Genomic DNA, 14,504 nt, shown 5'->3' on the forward strand with positions numbered 1-14,504 from the left:
TCAAAATTTATGGGTGAATTTTGATTGATCAAAACTCTTCCCCATATCTTTTCCGCATCATAGACTTTCCCATTATAAGAAAACAAAAAGCTAGCTCATATTCTTGTTGGCCTGCAATTTGCAGCAAAAATCTAAGCCTAAGATAGCCCCAAATCCAAAAAGGACAATATATGGTTCCTCCAGTACTATTGGTGTGCCTTGTTTTGGCCTTTTTCCAAGGTTTTCAAACTTCAAAGTAACCTTAATCTTGCTACTGTCATTTACCATACATAGCAGAAATGGGTCTCCATTCCTCTGTAGCTGTTTTTCCAGTATTCCAACATGAAAATTCCTAAAAATTAGGCCAAAATTGTGCATTAAAAACACACAGCTCCAAATGCAAGATCAGCAGTAATTATTTTAAAATGGTAAATAAAGAAACCATGTTTAGCAATATGGAGCTTACTATCTCCAAAAGGATAGCATTTACAGTATTTGTAATCTTTATCCTAACCAAGAGTAAAGAAAAGCTTTACTTGTTTACTTGGTTAATGTTAGCAAATAACTTAGTTTAATAGGACAGAGAACAAGTGGATCCACTAATTTCATAATTGGGTAAGTAGACATGATTAGGTCATTAGTGCTAAAATTTCTTGAAGTTATGCTTTATCATGTTTACGTAAGTCCCAATTAGGCCTCTTAATAAGATATGCTGGGTCAAGAACTCTATAAGTATCCCCACAACTCTTTATCATTCCATAAGATATACACAGATTTTCTTGAACAATAGATCTAACACACTGTGCAAATAGGTTGATACAAAGATGGCCAAGTTTTAAGGCTGCTTCTTCATCCTCCTAGTCCTCTCGGGTTTCCTTAAACCATCCTCATTTTCTTATGTTTGTCTCGGTTTTTCCATACATCTCTCTGTATCAACACGAAAAAACGAAAACGACTTGCCATTTGCAAAGGTTTCAAGCTACACTCCTCCTCTGCTATACATGCAATCTTTATCAGTGACAACGGGAATCCTGGTAGAATGTATACAGACTTGGTCCTATTCCCCCTGGCCGGCCGTTTGATATTTATTTGCTTATTGTATAAACGATCGATGCATGGTTGTTGCAGTTGCTTCAATGTTGCCCAGTTCGGATGCTGCTAACGATGATACTTGTGTGGAAGTTCTGCCGCTCGGCAGCGATGAGTGTATTAGCCTTCCTTTAATTAGCCTTCCATTAAACCCTACTAGTATCTCTTTAGGCTAATGGTCCAATACACTGGGTCCCACCTTAACTCTTTCTTAGTGAGCCCAACAACTTCTTCTGCAATGTTTCCTTGGGCTAACGGGCAAATAAATTTGGTGCCATCTTAACTCTTTCTTAGTGGGCCAATAGCTCCTTTTTCATTCAATCATATATTGGTCCTTATTTACTTCACTTTTTGGGCCAAAAATTTACATATTAACAAATGCCCCCAAGTTGGTGGTTATTATTGTAATTGGCAATGTAACACTGACTTGCAAAGTTTATACTCTTGTAGGATAGGAGTAGAGAATTTGCTTTCTCTCCTTTTTTGTACCATTAGTAGTTTATACTCTTGTAGGTGATGAATGGGATTTCTTTTTGTTTTAGTCATTCACAGTTTATATTCGTACGGGCCAAGAGTAATACTTAAATGTTTTTCTTATTTGATTTGGCCATTCACAATTTATATTCATGTGGGCCAGGAGTGATATAAATAATTTATTTTGTGATTGCACATTTTCAGGTTGCTTACATACCCTTAGAAGGATCAAGTCATGACGTAGTTCACAAAGTGATTTATACTTGCGACTTGGGGCTTTGTAGATAGTTTAGGCTTTTATCTAGGAGCACTTAGTTGATAGTTTAGGCTCATGTCCGGAAGCGCATTTTGAATTGACTATTTGGTTGAACAGTTTATACTCATACTCAAGAATTCTGTAGCAAATTTTGAGTGGTTTTAGAATGATGAGTAGTTTGTACTCATACACTTGGAGTTTTACATACAGCTTATGCTCATATCTAGGAGCAAATTTTGAGTAATTTCAAAATGATGAGTAGTTTATACTCATACTCTTGGAGTTTTGTAGACAGTTTATGCTCGTACTCGGGAGCAAATTTTGAATAGTTTCAAAATGACGAGTAGTTTATACTCATACTCTTAGAGTTTTGCAGACAATTTATGCTCATATTCGAGAGCATATTGTGAGTAGTTTCAAAATGATAAATAGTTTATACTCACTCTTAGAGTTTTGCATACAATTTATACTCATATTGTGAGTACTTTTGTAAATAGTTTAAGATCGTATTTGAAAGCAGATTTTGAGTAGTTTCAAAATGATGAATAGTTTATACTCATACTCTTAGAGTTTTGTAGCCAATTTATGTTCGTATTTGGGAGCATAGATAATTTAGGTTCATAGGGTGTAAAGCAGCTTATACTCATGCCCTAAAGTCTTATAGACAGTTTAGGCTCATATATGTGAGTTTTCTTTTCTCTATTAAATAGTTTAAGCTCATATATGGGAGCACAGATATTTTAAGCTCATATCCAGGAGCGCAGATAGTTTAAGCTCATATCCAGGAGCGTAGATAGTCATACTCAGTAGACTTGCACACAGTTTAGGTTCATAAGGTGTAATGCAGGTTATACTCATGCCCTAGAGTGTTATAGATAGTTTAGGCTCGTATCTGGGAGCAAACTTTGAGTTATTTTGGAAATTGAATAGTTTATACTCATACTTGGGAGTCTTGTAGACAGTTTATGCTCATATCTGGGAGCACATTTGATTTACTTCTGAAGTTGAATAATTTGTACTCATACTCAGGAGTCTTGTAGACAATTTATGCTCATACCTATGAGCATAAATAGTTTAAGCTCATATTTAGGAGCAAATTTTGAGTGTTATTTTTTTCTTCTAATAGATAGTTTAGGCTCATATCCAATAATGAACTTTGAGTGTTCTTTTATTTTTATCCTAATAAATAGTTTAGGCTCGTATTTGGGAGTATAGATAGCTTAGGCTCATATCCAAGAGCGAACTTTAAGTGTTCTGTTTTTTCCTAATAGATAGTTTAGGCTCATATCTGGGAGCATAGATAATTTAGGCTCATATCCAAGAGTGAACTTTGAGTGTTCTTTTTTATTTCCTAATAGATAGTTTAGGCTTGTATCTGGGAACATAGATAGTTTAGGCTCATATCCAAGAGTGAACTTTGAGTGAGTTTCTTTTTCTAATAGATAGTTTCAACTTATATCTATGAGCATAGATATTTTAGTTTCATATCCAAGAGCTAATTTTGATTAATTTGATTCATTTTCTTTTCGTGCAACATGTGATTGTATGCACAACTACACATCCTCTAGAAAAGAATTCCTTTTGTATGTACTCTTGTAGAGTAATTAGAAGTCGAGGGACTTGTTTCAAAGCTTCATTAGTTACCACTCGCGATGGTTGGATAGCATTGTTCTTGCCTTGTCGTTTCTTGCTTTTGAGGGGTTTTTGTAATCGAGCATTCCTTTTAATTTGCTTTGATTATCCACAAGGTAGAGTGGATTGGTGTGTCGCATGATGCTCTCGACGTTTAATGATCGTCCAATCATCTTTTGAGAGTGACGTGGTGGACCGGGTAGAAGGAATTTCCTTGGGACTTAAGGCATGTGCTTGTGCTCGATTTAGTATTAGCCCTATGTATGGCAACAGCAAGTAGAAAGGTCACTAGGGATTTGTGTTTGATTTAGTGATGCCCTTGTTGTAAGTGCATAGATGACTGGATGGTGAGGGCATTGGAGAGATTCAGGTTCAACGGATTCAAATGTAAAGGTTGTCATGTTGGTGGTTGCTATGTCCCCATTTGCATCTAGTTCGACCACTCCTGACTTAGCCAATTGCATTATCTTGTCTTTGAGGACAAAACATTTCTCAACTAGGTGGTTAATTACCCGATAGTAACAACAATACTTCGGATGATCAATTTTTCCTTCCACTTCTAGGCATTTACTATCAAGAAGCTCTATAAGCTTTTCGGTTAGAAGGGCATCCAACCTTTCTGGGACATCTGAGTTAGGTAATGGATACACCTTCGCTTCTAATTTCTTAAGACTGAACTTTGGACTTTCTTTCCCTTGCTGAATATTTGATTTCATTTCTTTCTTGCTTTTTTTCTTCCCATAAACCTTGAGAAGGGCTATTAAGGCTGCTAAAACTTGCATTGGCCCAGACAATTTTGTCTCATTTTCACCACCTTTCCTTTCCTTTTCCTTTTGGAAATCATCCAGGTTATACTCTCCAAAGGTAGCCAATATAAATTCCATATCATGAGTGCGGGTGGCCAATTCCTCAAATGTTTGGGGTTTTATTTCCTTGAAGATATAATGCAAATCCCAACGTATGCCTTGGGTACAAGTATCAATAGCTGAAGCTTCTGAGAGCTTGTCTCAACAATTAAGGTAGAGATTTCTCCACCTATCGATGTAGTTAACAACTAGTTCATCCCTCTTTTGTTTTGTGGTGGTGAGTTTATACATGCTTACAGTATGCCTAGTACTATAGAAATGACCCAAGAACTCTCTTTCTAATTGGTCACAACCATCGATTGACCGGGAAAGCAAGTCGATGTACCAATCGAACACGTTCCCTCATAGGGATCGCACAAACTATTTTACCATCAAATCATTGTAGGTCCCGGCATTGCTACATGTCTCTATGAAGTGTGTAATGTGTTGCCTAGGGTTACCTTTCTCGTTGTATTGTTGAAACTTCGGGGGTTGGTACCCTAACGGCATAGGCATATGATCAATGCGCTCAGTGTATGACTTAGTATACACCGATGATGACTGTGGAACACCCCCATACTGAGCACGTATTGTGTCAGCTATCATGTTTTGGAGTTGTTGTACTAAGAGGGAGGCAACCGAAGCATGTTGGGCATCCCGTATGTTAGTACATTCTGGCAACTCCTCTCAGATAGGTCTACTTGTGTGGTGAACCCTAGTGGGTTTGAAGGCCCCTGGCTGGATGTCGTTGTTTTGTTCCATTTGGTTCATCAAAGAAGCAATTTCAAGGTCCTTCTCTTCCATCGTCTTTGTTAACTTGGCGATGGCCGCAACCATCTCAACGAGTTGTTCTTCCACTGTAGTAGCTCCCACCATCATAATAGGTGCTACCGAAGTGTTGGAGTGAGTCTTCATGTAATCAGACCCTCCGGTCTTAAGAGAGTTGGGATGGGAGCCAGACCTTGAGCTGGTACTCGATTTTATGTCCGACACGAACATTCCTCTACTTTGATGCTCAAGTGGATTTGTTATGGCAAACTCTTCCGTCGAGGCTACCCCCCTCATATTAGCGTCTTTTGTCGTCGACAACCTTGAAGGTCCCTTTTTGGCATTTTGAACTTTTGAAGGGACCCCTTGAGTTCCATAAAAGGCAAGAGGTGCAACCAGATGTGAATCCTCGGACCTTGTCATAAGGCAGGTGGTTGACCTCTCGTAGTTGGAGGCTAAAAATGCACTTGATCCGGATGAGCTTGAGCTATATGTGACGCTTTTCTTTTTTCCGACAACACTTGAAATATCTTTAAAGCCATGTGTCCAAACCGTTTTCAAAAACAAAGTTGATGTGCTGACTTGAGAGGTGAGAGGAAAGAGATATTCCACCGGGTGTGCCAGAAATTTGTCAATACAAATTCTGTGTTAAATTTGGTGCACAAAAATTAATGAAGACAAATCAAAGAAATTTAATTTTTTTTACAATGTAAATGAGATACAAACTTTTTTTTTCATTTTTCATAGAAAACCCTCTGATTCCCTTGTTTTGGACAAAATCCAAAACCGCGACTAGAACTTGCAATTATGAGAAGCAAGTAACAATCAGCCTTGTGTGAACAAAAATTTCCTCACACTCAATTGATGATTAGAACGTGAACAAAGCAATATCCTCGCTTGTAGAAAATTTCTTTTTGGATGTGGCAACTGGGTGGCAGCTTACTTGGCTACAAGAATTTAACGAATTATGTCTTTTTATTGCAAAAAAGTTAACAGAAGCCTTTTTGGTAATAGGAATTTGAAGATCAAAATTCCCCCGGTTGATGTGGTACAAAATTATAGGTGCTTTGGTAGTTGAAGAGTTAGAGATTTTTTTCTTTCTTCCTTGATTTTGGTGCAACCGTCCTTTCTTCTTCTCTTTTTTTTTTAAAAAAAAATAAACAAAAATATGGCAAAAGGCGGAAGAATTGAGACAAGTATGAGAACCAGAGCGGGGAGCTCCAAGGAAGAAAGCCAAAGGAAGGACTTCTCCTTCTACTCTTTGATTCACTGTGTTAAGTGAATCCACTCAATAAATTCAAATTAATTTAAATTTTCCATACTGCCCATTTATTTGGCCATAATTTAAGGTTGATTGACATGGGACCCCAATAATTTAAGCTTGATTGGCATGAGACCCACGAATCTTGATGATTCAGTGATCAATTTGTGATCCCCATTTACAGACAAATTAGGAGAATGGGTTAGATACTTAGATTTGCCTCCCGATTATTTAAAGCCAAGTGCCACTTGGCAAAGGGGTAGGGCCCACATATCATTCCATTAACCACCATTATTTCCTTCCATATTCAATCAATTAAGCCCATAAATCCTAGTTTCCTTTTAAATGGGATGTACCCAATCATAATTAAAATTTTATCAATTTGTGATTTTCCTTCCAATTTGATCTCCTATATGAGACTTAAGACTGGTACACTCGGAAATCAAGTGATTAAATCACTTCCTTTAATTAGCCTTTCCATTAGACCTTACTAGTATCTCTTTAGGCTAATGGGCCAATACACTAGGTCCCACCTTAACTCTTTCTTAGTGGGCCCAGCAATTTCTTCTACAATGTTTTCTTGGGCTAACGAGCCAATAAAATGGGTGCCATCTTAACTCTTTCTTACTGGGCCAATAGCTCGTTTTTCATTCAATCACATATTGGGCCCTATTTACTTCACTTTTTCGGCCAAAAATTTACATATTAACACCGACGTTGCGACGGGTTCCGGTAAGAAAAGCACGAAAGGGACACCGAAGAAGAGAATTCAGACGGTGCAAGTGGCAATGGCGAGAGGCGGAAATGCCTGCATTGTGCCACCGACAAGACACCGCAGTGGCGGACCGGGCCCATGAGTCCGAAGACGCTTTGCAACGCAAGCGGTGTCCGGTACAAGTCAGGGAGATTGGTTCCACAGTACTGGCCGACATTTGTTCTCACGAAACACTCCAATTCCTTCACACCAACCCAATTTTTGATGTATCTAGCGGTGAGGATTATTTAATCCATCACCACGCTGGGCCCGATTTCTGATAGGTAATCTGATTGATCAGTAGGGTTTAGTAGATTCACTCGTGCAGAACTCAATTCAGCTCGACAGTCTTAGCAGACAATTCTCCGAAGAATTTCCGTAATTTTCGGATTTTCTTGTTGTAAGAGATGTGATTTTGGTCCTAACTTTGAAACTTCGTAGGTTATAAATTCTCTGTCGCAGAATTACCGAAAGAAAATAGGGGAAGAAGCATAAGGTGCATATGGTACTGAACTCAAATGTTTCTATTCCTTTTTTTTTTTTTCCTTGTCAATTTTTTTCGCTTTCCATTACGGCTGAATTGGGCAAATTCTGGAAGCAACTCTTTCTTCTCTATTTTGCGTTGATGGCTTTTTAATCTAGCTAAGCTTTTCTTTGCTCCCGTTGATAGTGTCTTAATTGCTATTAATAGGCAAGGTCATTTGGTTATAGCAATTGTGTCATCTAACATGGTCAAAGGTGGGGAAAGGAGTATAATTGGCAAGGATTAAGGTATTGATATGATACTCCCGATATAGGTATATCGTATCCATATCCATGATTGTGGGTACAGGATATGCTATGACTAGATACGTATCCTATGAGTTGTGCGTATCGATATGAAACGCCTCTGTATCAGGCAGTATCTTACCATATCAATGGATACGATTCGATACACACCAATATGGAGGTGTATACGTGTCTAGTTTGAAAAATTGTACATTGTCAATACTTTTGGATTGTTTTTCATCTTTAATACAAGTTGAAAATAGTATTATGAAAACTAAAATAAATAATTTAAGATTTAATTTTTCAACAAATTTAATAAAAATTATAAATTATAAAAGTAATATATTTTAATCACCTTAGATGATTTCTATATTTTATTTTACACATAATTATATGTTAAAATGAAAACATAGTTATTATTTGAAAAAATAGAGTTTTTATATAAAAATACTAAATAAATAAATTTTCCCAACAAAATTAATGGAAAACAGAAAATTATAATTATAAAAATTGATACGAATCATTTAAGATTTAATTTTCTCAAAAAAATAATAAAAACTGAAAATTAAATACAATTTATTTTATCTACCTTAAATGATTTATTTGTTTTATTTTACAATTATGTGTAAAATAAAAACATTATATGTTAAAAATGAAAACATATTAATTATTTAAAAATAATTATTATTTAAATAAAATACTAAATTAATAAATATTCCCAAAATTAATAAAAAATTATAATTATAATTATAAATTTGAAAGAGTGATATTTATTGTACAATGTTTGAATGTTCTAGAGTCCCAGTATTGTTTATTGTAATATTTCTCTTCATATAACCTATTGAAGTATGCATTTCTCATGTGTTTATATCTTATTCAAATAACTAATCACACCAAATTTCAGCCATAAATTCCTTGATCTCGCCATTCATCCATTAGAGATTCAATTTCAACATGCCTAACATTACAACAATTCATCCATCAGTCATCCATCGTTGCTTGTTACTCTCAAAATCTTAGATCTTGACACCACTCCCAATGCACCCAAACCTCACCAAAACTTTCATCAACCACCTGATTGACAATCCAACAAATTTCAGGCCCAAAAATACCATGTAGGACCCCCTAAGCTTACCAAAGCATCCATCGACGTTCTAATCAACCATCCACCAAATTTCAAACCTTAAAATGACCATTTTACCCTTCATTCAAAAAGATTTTAAACCAACGATCCTCATTGGCCACCACTCTCCAAATCCAAGATTTCCATCACGACACCTCCCCCAAGACACTCAAACCCTATCAAAACTCCATCAACTTCCCAATTAACCGTCCATACAATTTCAAACATTAAAATTACATTTTTACCCTTTATCCAAAAAGATTCTAAATTGACAATCCTTATTGGCCGTCACTCTTCGAATCCATGATTTCCATCACGACACACTAGCCAAGACCTTTGAACTTTACCAAAACCCTCATCAACCTTCTAATCGACCATCTATTAAATTTCAAATTTTAAAATGACAATTTTACCTTTCACTTGGAAAGATTCCATATGGACCATCCTTGTCACCCGATACGCTCCATATTCAAGTTATCTGTCACAACACATCCCTCCAAACCCCATCAAAACCTCTCGATTGACGATCATTCACATTTCATACATTAAAATGACCATTTTACCCTCATCAAGAAAGATTCCAAATCTATGGCTCTCATTGGCTACTACACTCCTATTTCAAGATTTACATTGTGGTACACCCTTTATACACCTAGACCATGTCATCACCTTCTTAAACACCTGAACAAACCCTCCTCTACTTTTTAAACCCAAAATGACCATTTTAGTCTTCCATCAGGAAAAATCCCAATTTGACGGCCCCTATTGCTCGACACACTCCAAATCATGATTTCTCTCTCTTGTATGCCCCTCAAGGCCATCAAACCCCATCATTCCCCTTTTCTGACACCTTGGAACCCCCTTGAAAAATGTTGTTACAAAATTCTCCATTTTACCCTTCCATCTACGAAGATTCCAATTCGTGCGATCTTGTTGTTTGATATACTCTTGAGTTTTAACCCCAACCTTTGAGTTATACTCTTCATACCACTTGGACTTGCCCTCTCATTGCTAAAAAACCCATTTTTGCTTTTCTCATTTAAGTCCCTACACATTTTTGGAACACACCTAGAACCCCCTATCTACCTTGAATGCATTCTTAGCCATAGATCTAAATCCCCTTGCTTCTCCACCCTAGGATAGGCCTAACATTCACTTTAGCACCCCAAAACCCTAAATTTTAAAACCCTAGCCGCCCCCTCTTGTTTTGCCTCATAATTTTGAATTTTAAAAGTTAAATCCCCCTCTTCTAGACATTAAATGAGGGGGGACAAGAATAAGTGATTTAAAAAGCCTTGTCTAGGAAGCCCCCATCCCTTAGATTAGCACAAAGAAATCCCAACCCTCCATCTTTTTAAGCCTCACACTCACTTTAGCACCCCAAAACCCTAAATTTTAAAACCCTAACCGCCCCTCTTGTTTTGCTTCCTAATTTTGAATTTTGAAATTTAAATCCCCCTCTTCTACACATTAAATGAGGGAGGCCAAAAATAAGTGATTTAAGGAGGCTTGTCTACGAAGCCTCCATCCCTTAGATTAGCACAAAGAGATCTTAACCCTCTATCTTTTTAAGCCTCACATTCACTTTAGCACCTAAAGCCCTAAATTTTAAAACCCTAGCCACCCCTTTTGTTTTGCCTCGTAATTTTGAATTTTGAAATTTAAATCCCCCTCTTCTAAACATTAAATGAGGGGGGACAAGAATGAGTGATTTAAGGATCCTTATCTAAAAAGCCCCCATCCCTTAGATTAGCACAAAGAAATTTCAACCCTCCATCTTTTTAAGCCCCACACTCACTTTAGCACCCAAAACCCTAGCCGCCCCCTCTTGTTTTGCCTCTTAATTTTGAATTTTGAAATTCAAATCCCCCTCTTCTAGACATTAATTTAGGGGGGACAATAATGAATGATTTAAGGATCCTTGTCTATGAAGCCCCCATCCCTTAGATTAGCACAAAGAAATCTCAACCCTCCAGCTTTTTAAGCCTCACACTCAAACACCAAAAAACGGTAACCAAGACCCATCCTAACCCTAACTAAAAACCCTCCATTGGGTCCTAATCCAACCCATCTAGTCTCAACCGTAAAGCCTAAGAAAAAATAATAAAAGAAAAGAGAAAAAAAACCTAGATAAAACTTAACCGAACCAACCAAAAGGGGGACTTTTCATTCTCTCTCACTTTCTCCATTCTCTCACACCTCTCCCACTCTTCCCACCGAACTCTCACACCCCATCTTCTTCTTCCTTCTCTCATCCCTAACCCCCAAAAATTAACATGAACGAACCATTTACACTCAAATCGTTTGCACTGCAATGATTTTTCATTAGTGCAAATTTATTTGCATTGCAACCAAACACAGCACAATTACCCAAAAGATCTCGTCTTTGTGAAAAAATCAGTTATAACTTATAAAAGGTAACCTTCGCCAATCAAGTAATGGAGGTTAACGGCCCGGATAGACTTGATTACCATATTCAAAGGTGCTCCCTATTCATCGTTCGGTCACAGGCACTGATTTTGAGAATGTTATAGAGATGGCAGTATGGCACTGATTCTGAGATTCCGACAACGTTAGAAATGAGTTCATTTAAAAATTAGTTTTCATCGATCCTAAAAACGCTAATTCTTGAATTATTTCTGTTAGAGGCTGCTTGAGCAGTTAAGCACATTACCCCCATTTTTCCAGCATGCACAGTTGCATGTTCCTTCCAATTTACAGTATAACATAAGTCTCTGAGAAAATCCATTGTTTGGATTTCCAAAATGGATCAAAAGATTGCCCAAAATTCAAAAAGGACAAAAAAGGACAATAGTTTCTCAACATGGTTTGGCAATTTTCCAAAATTTTGTAGAGCTTTCAAACTTCAAAGTAACCTTGGTCTCGCTACTGTCAGTTGTCATGCGTAGCAGCAATGGGTCACCATCCAAATACCCATTAACTACCTGCCATGCTTATTTATGGCCTTGAATAAGATTAATCAACCAAGATTTTCGTTTCTTTTCATTTGAAATTCACCCACATTAGAATGTTATTTATGAATAAATCTACAGACCCAGAACTATCTACAAATACCCTGATCACAACTCATTATCATTCCATAAGATAGATATCAAACAGTTTTCTTGCACAATAGAGCACAGTCTTGCGAATAGGTTGATACAAAAATGGCTAAGTTTTTCGGCTGCTTCTTCTTCGTCCTCCTAGTCCTCTCAGGTTTGTTGTACTTTCCTCATTTTCACTTGTTTGTATCTGTTTATCCATACGTTTGTGATCATTTCTATAATACATGAATACATCTTTCTGTATCAACATCAAAAAACAACTTGCTATTCGCAAAGGTTGCAAGCTACACTTCCCCCACACTATGTTGCAGCCATGGTTACATCACAGTGCACCAGATAACATCAAATGGTGCAACCTTTAACAGTCCAATATGTTGTTGTTCTTTCTTTTATTTTATGTGTATTGATATTTATTTTTTTGATATTCATTAATTTGCTATGGTTGTTGCAGTTGCATCAGTATTGCCCTGTTCGGATGCTCTGGACGCTGATCGTTGTAGGAAAACTCTTTTTAGTCCGGGTGAGTGTAATCTCCCAGCATGCAAGTCCTGGTGCACCAGATACTTTGATGGCGAAGCTACTTGCTATAAAAGTGAAGAATCTTCCTCCAATGCCTGTGTCTGTGTCTATTGCTAATTAGGTTGAATAATCTCTTTCGTTTTTGTTAGTGATTCTATGTAATAAAGGCAGCTCTCTTCTCCTTGTACTGTTTCTTCATCATCAATCAATCTAAGTGGAGCTCTTTAATTTCTTTTGGCGAAAATAAAGAAAAATAAATAGGAATTGCAGCATATAATTAATTGTATATTAAATAAAAGAGTGGCATTGCCGTCTTCTACTCTAACCTACTCCATGTCTTCTCCTGGAGTACTGGCAGACCTTCGCCTTGGCCCTGTGTCCCATGAGCCTCTGGTCTCATAACCTTCTTCTTCTATAGCCTCTCACTTGTAGTGGCAACAGGAAGCCTCATGCTTGCCACAATCTTCTTCTAGGCCGCCACGACCTCGTCACATTTTACATGGCTGCCTCAACAATGAACACCTTCCTTGTCTAGACCTAGGATCCCTTCTTAATAGCTACGGCTACAACCTTCTTTGTCATGACCTCCTCCTTGTCTTTCTTCTTGGTGGCAAATGTTAACGTCGATCTTCTTGGTGGCCCATTTGGCGTGTCTTTCCACATGGTCTTTCGGCTGTTTACAAGCCACGAAGATCGATTTTCGGTCTATTACCGTTTAGTGCGTGGAAGATCTAATCGTCAAAAGATGGAATACTGAAAAGACACAAGAAGCCCATTTTGGGCTGATTTCGAAAAGCTTCAAGTGAAGCTACTCGCATCTTTTGTGTTTTAATTTCGCGCGAAAAGACATGCGGAAAGACATGCATCTGCCAAATATACTTCGGACTGCTCAGATCTTCATGAAAAAACTCAATACATTTTTTGCATGTTAGAACTATCAGAAGATCTTCCTAGAAAGACATGAGAAAGACATGCCAAATGAGCCCTACATCTACATAGGCAATCGATAATAGTATACTACACCTAACAGCATACAAGAACCTATCAACAATGGCTTTGCATTCTTTATGCTTTAACCACATAGGAAGGAAGTGAAAAGATTTCTTACCTCCCACGTAGTTATAATTGTTGTCTAAAAGCAAAGGGTTGTAGCCTAAGTTAATTGCAAAAAGAACAAATTACTTAGCCTCAGGAAAGATTTCTAACCATTGGTGTCCACTTGACACCACTCAAGACTTGTATTTACAGTGAGTTTAATATAACATTAATTAGGAGCTGTCCATCACATGAACTATGATGTTATTCTTAATGCCACCAAGCAACCCACTTCTATTTTCTTGAACTTAGATAGTTTTTGATTAAAAATATTTTAATTATGTACGTGCAAAAGGATAAGTTGATATAGTATTAAAACTATTGTGAACAAATTATATGAACACTCGAATACCTGAATAACAAGTAAGGCCGGTTTAGCTATTAGTTGTTGTTCAGTTGGAAGTGACTCCCAATATTTCCACCAATTCGAGTCCTCTGTGTGAGCGGGTCTAATGATTTTTCATATCCAAATCTTCTTGTTACTCAATTTGTAGTTATGTGTTATCAAATTGCTCATATGGAGGGAAATGCTTCGCCATTGTTGAATGATGGTTTTCGAACCTCTATTGATCTGAACGGTCAAACAATTTGGCCCAGGAATCGTTCAGGCAATCCGTTTTCTTTTACCCCAAACTCGGTCTCTGGTAAAAAATTATTGTAATCAATGATTCATTGATCCGACCAATCGAACCGTCGACCAGTTCATTAGTTTTTGGTGATTTTTAAAATTTTAATTATTTTTATTTTTTAATTTATTTTGTCAGAATGGGACTTCCATTCGGACCTGACAGTTGTACCATCGACCTAGAAACCTATGGCCAGAATGGTTTCAGTTTCGACTTGTTTTTTAAAACATTGCTCTAGATTCCTTATCAC

The 14,504-nt window shown here is 37.1% G+C and overlaps 1 long non-coding RNA gene across 1 annotated transcript; it reads left to right on the plus strand.

Annotated features, from left to right (window-relative positions):
* Positions 1 to 11,203: 11,203 nt before the first annotated feature.
* On the plus strand, positions 11,204 to 12,764 carry LOC148789756 (uncharacterized). Its single transcript, XR_016079867.1, has 2 exons — positions 11,204 to 12,165; positions 12,466 to 12,764. It is a non-coding gene; the product is annotated as an uncharacterized LOC148789756 (long non-coding RNA).
* Positions 12,765 to 14,504: the final 1,740 nt, after the last annotated feature.

Source organism: Nelumbo nucifera, chromosome 8, assembly GCF_055504915.1.
Source record: "Nelumbo nucifera cultivar China Antique chromosome 8, China Antique-T2T, whole genome shotgun sequence".
Taxonomy (NCBI): Eukaryota; Viridiplantae; Streptophyta; class Magnoliopsida; order Proteales; family Nelumbonaceae; genus Nelumbo; species Nelumbo nucifera.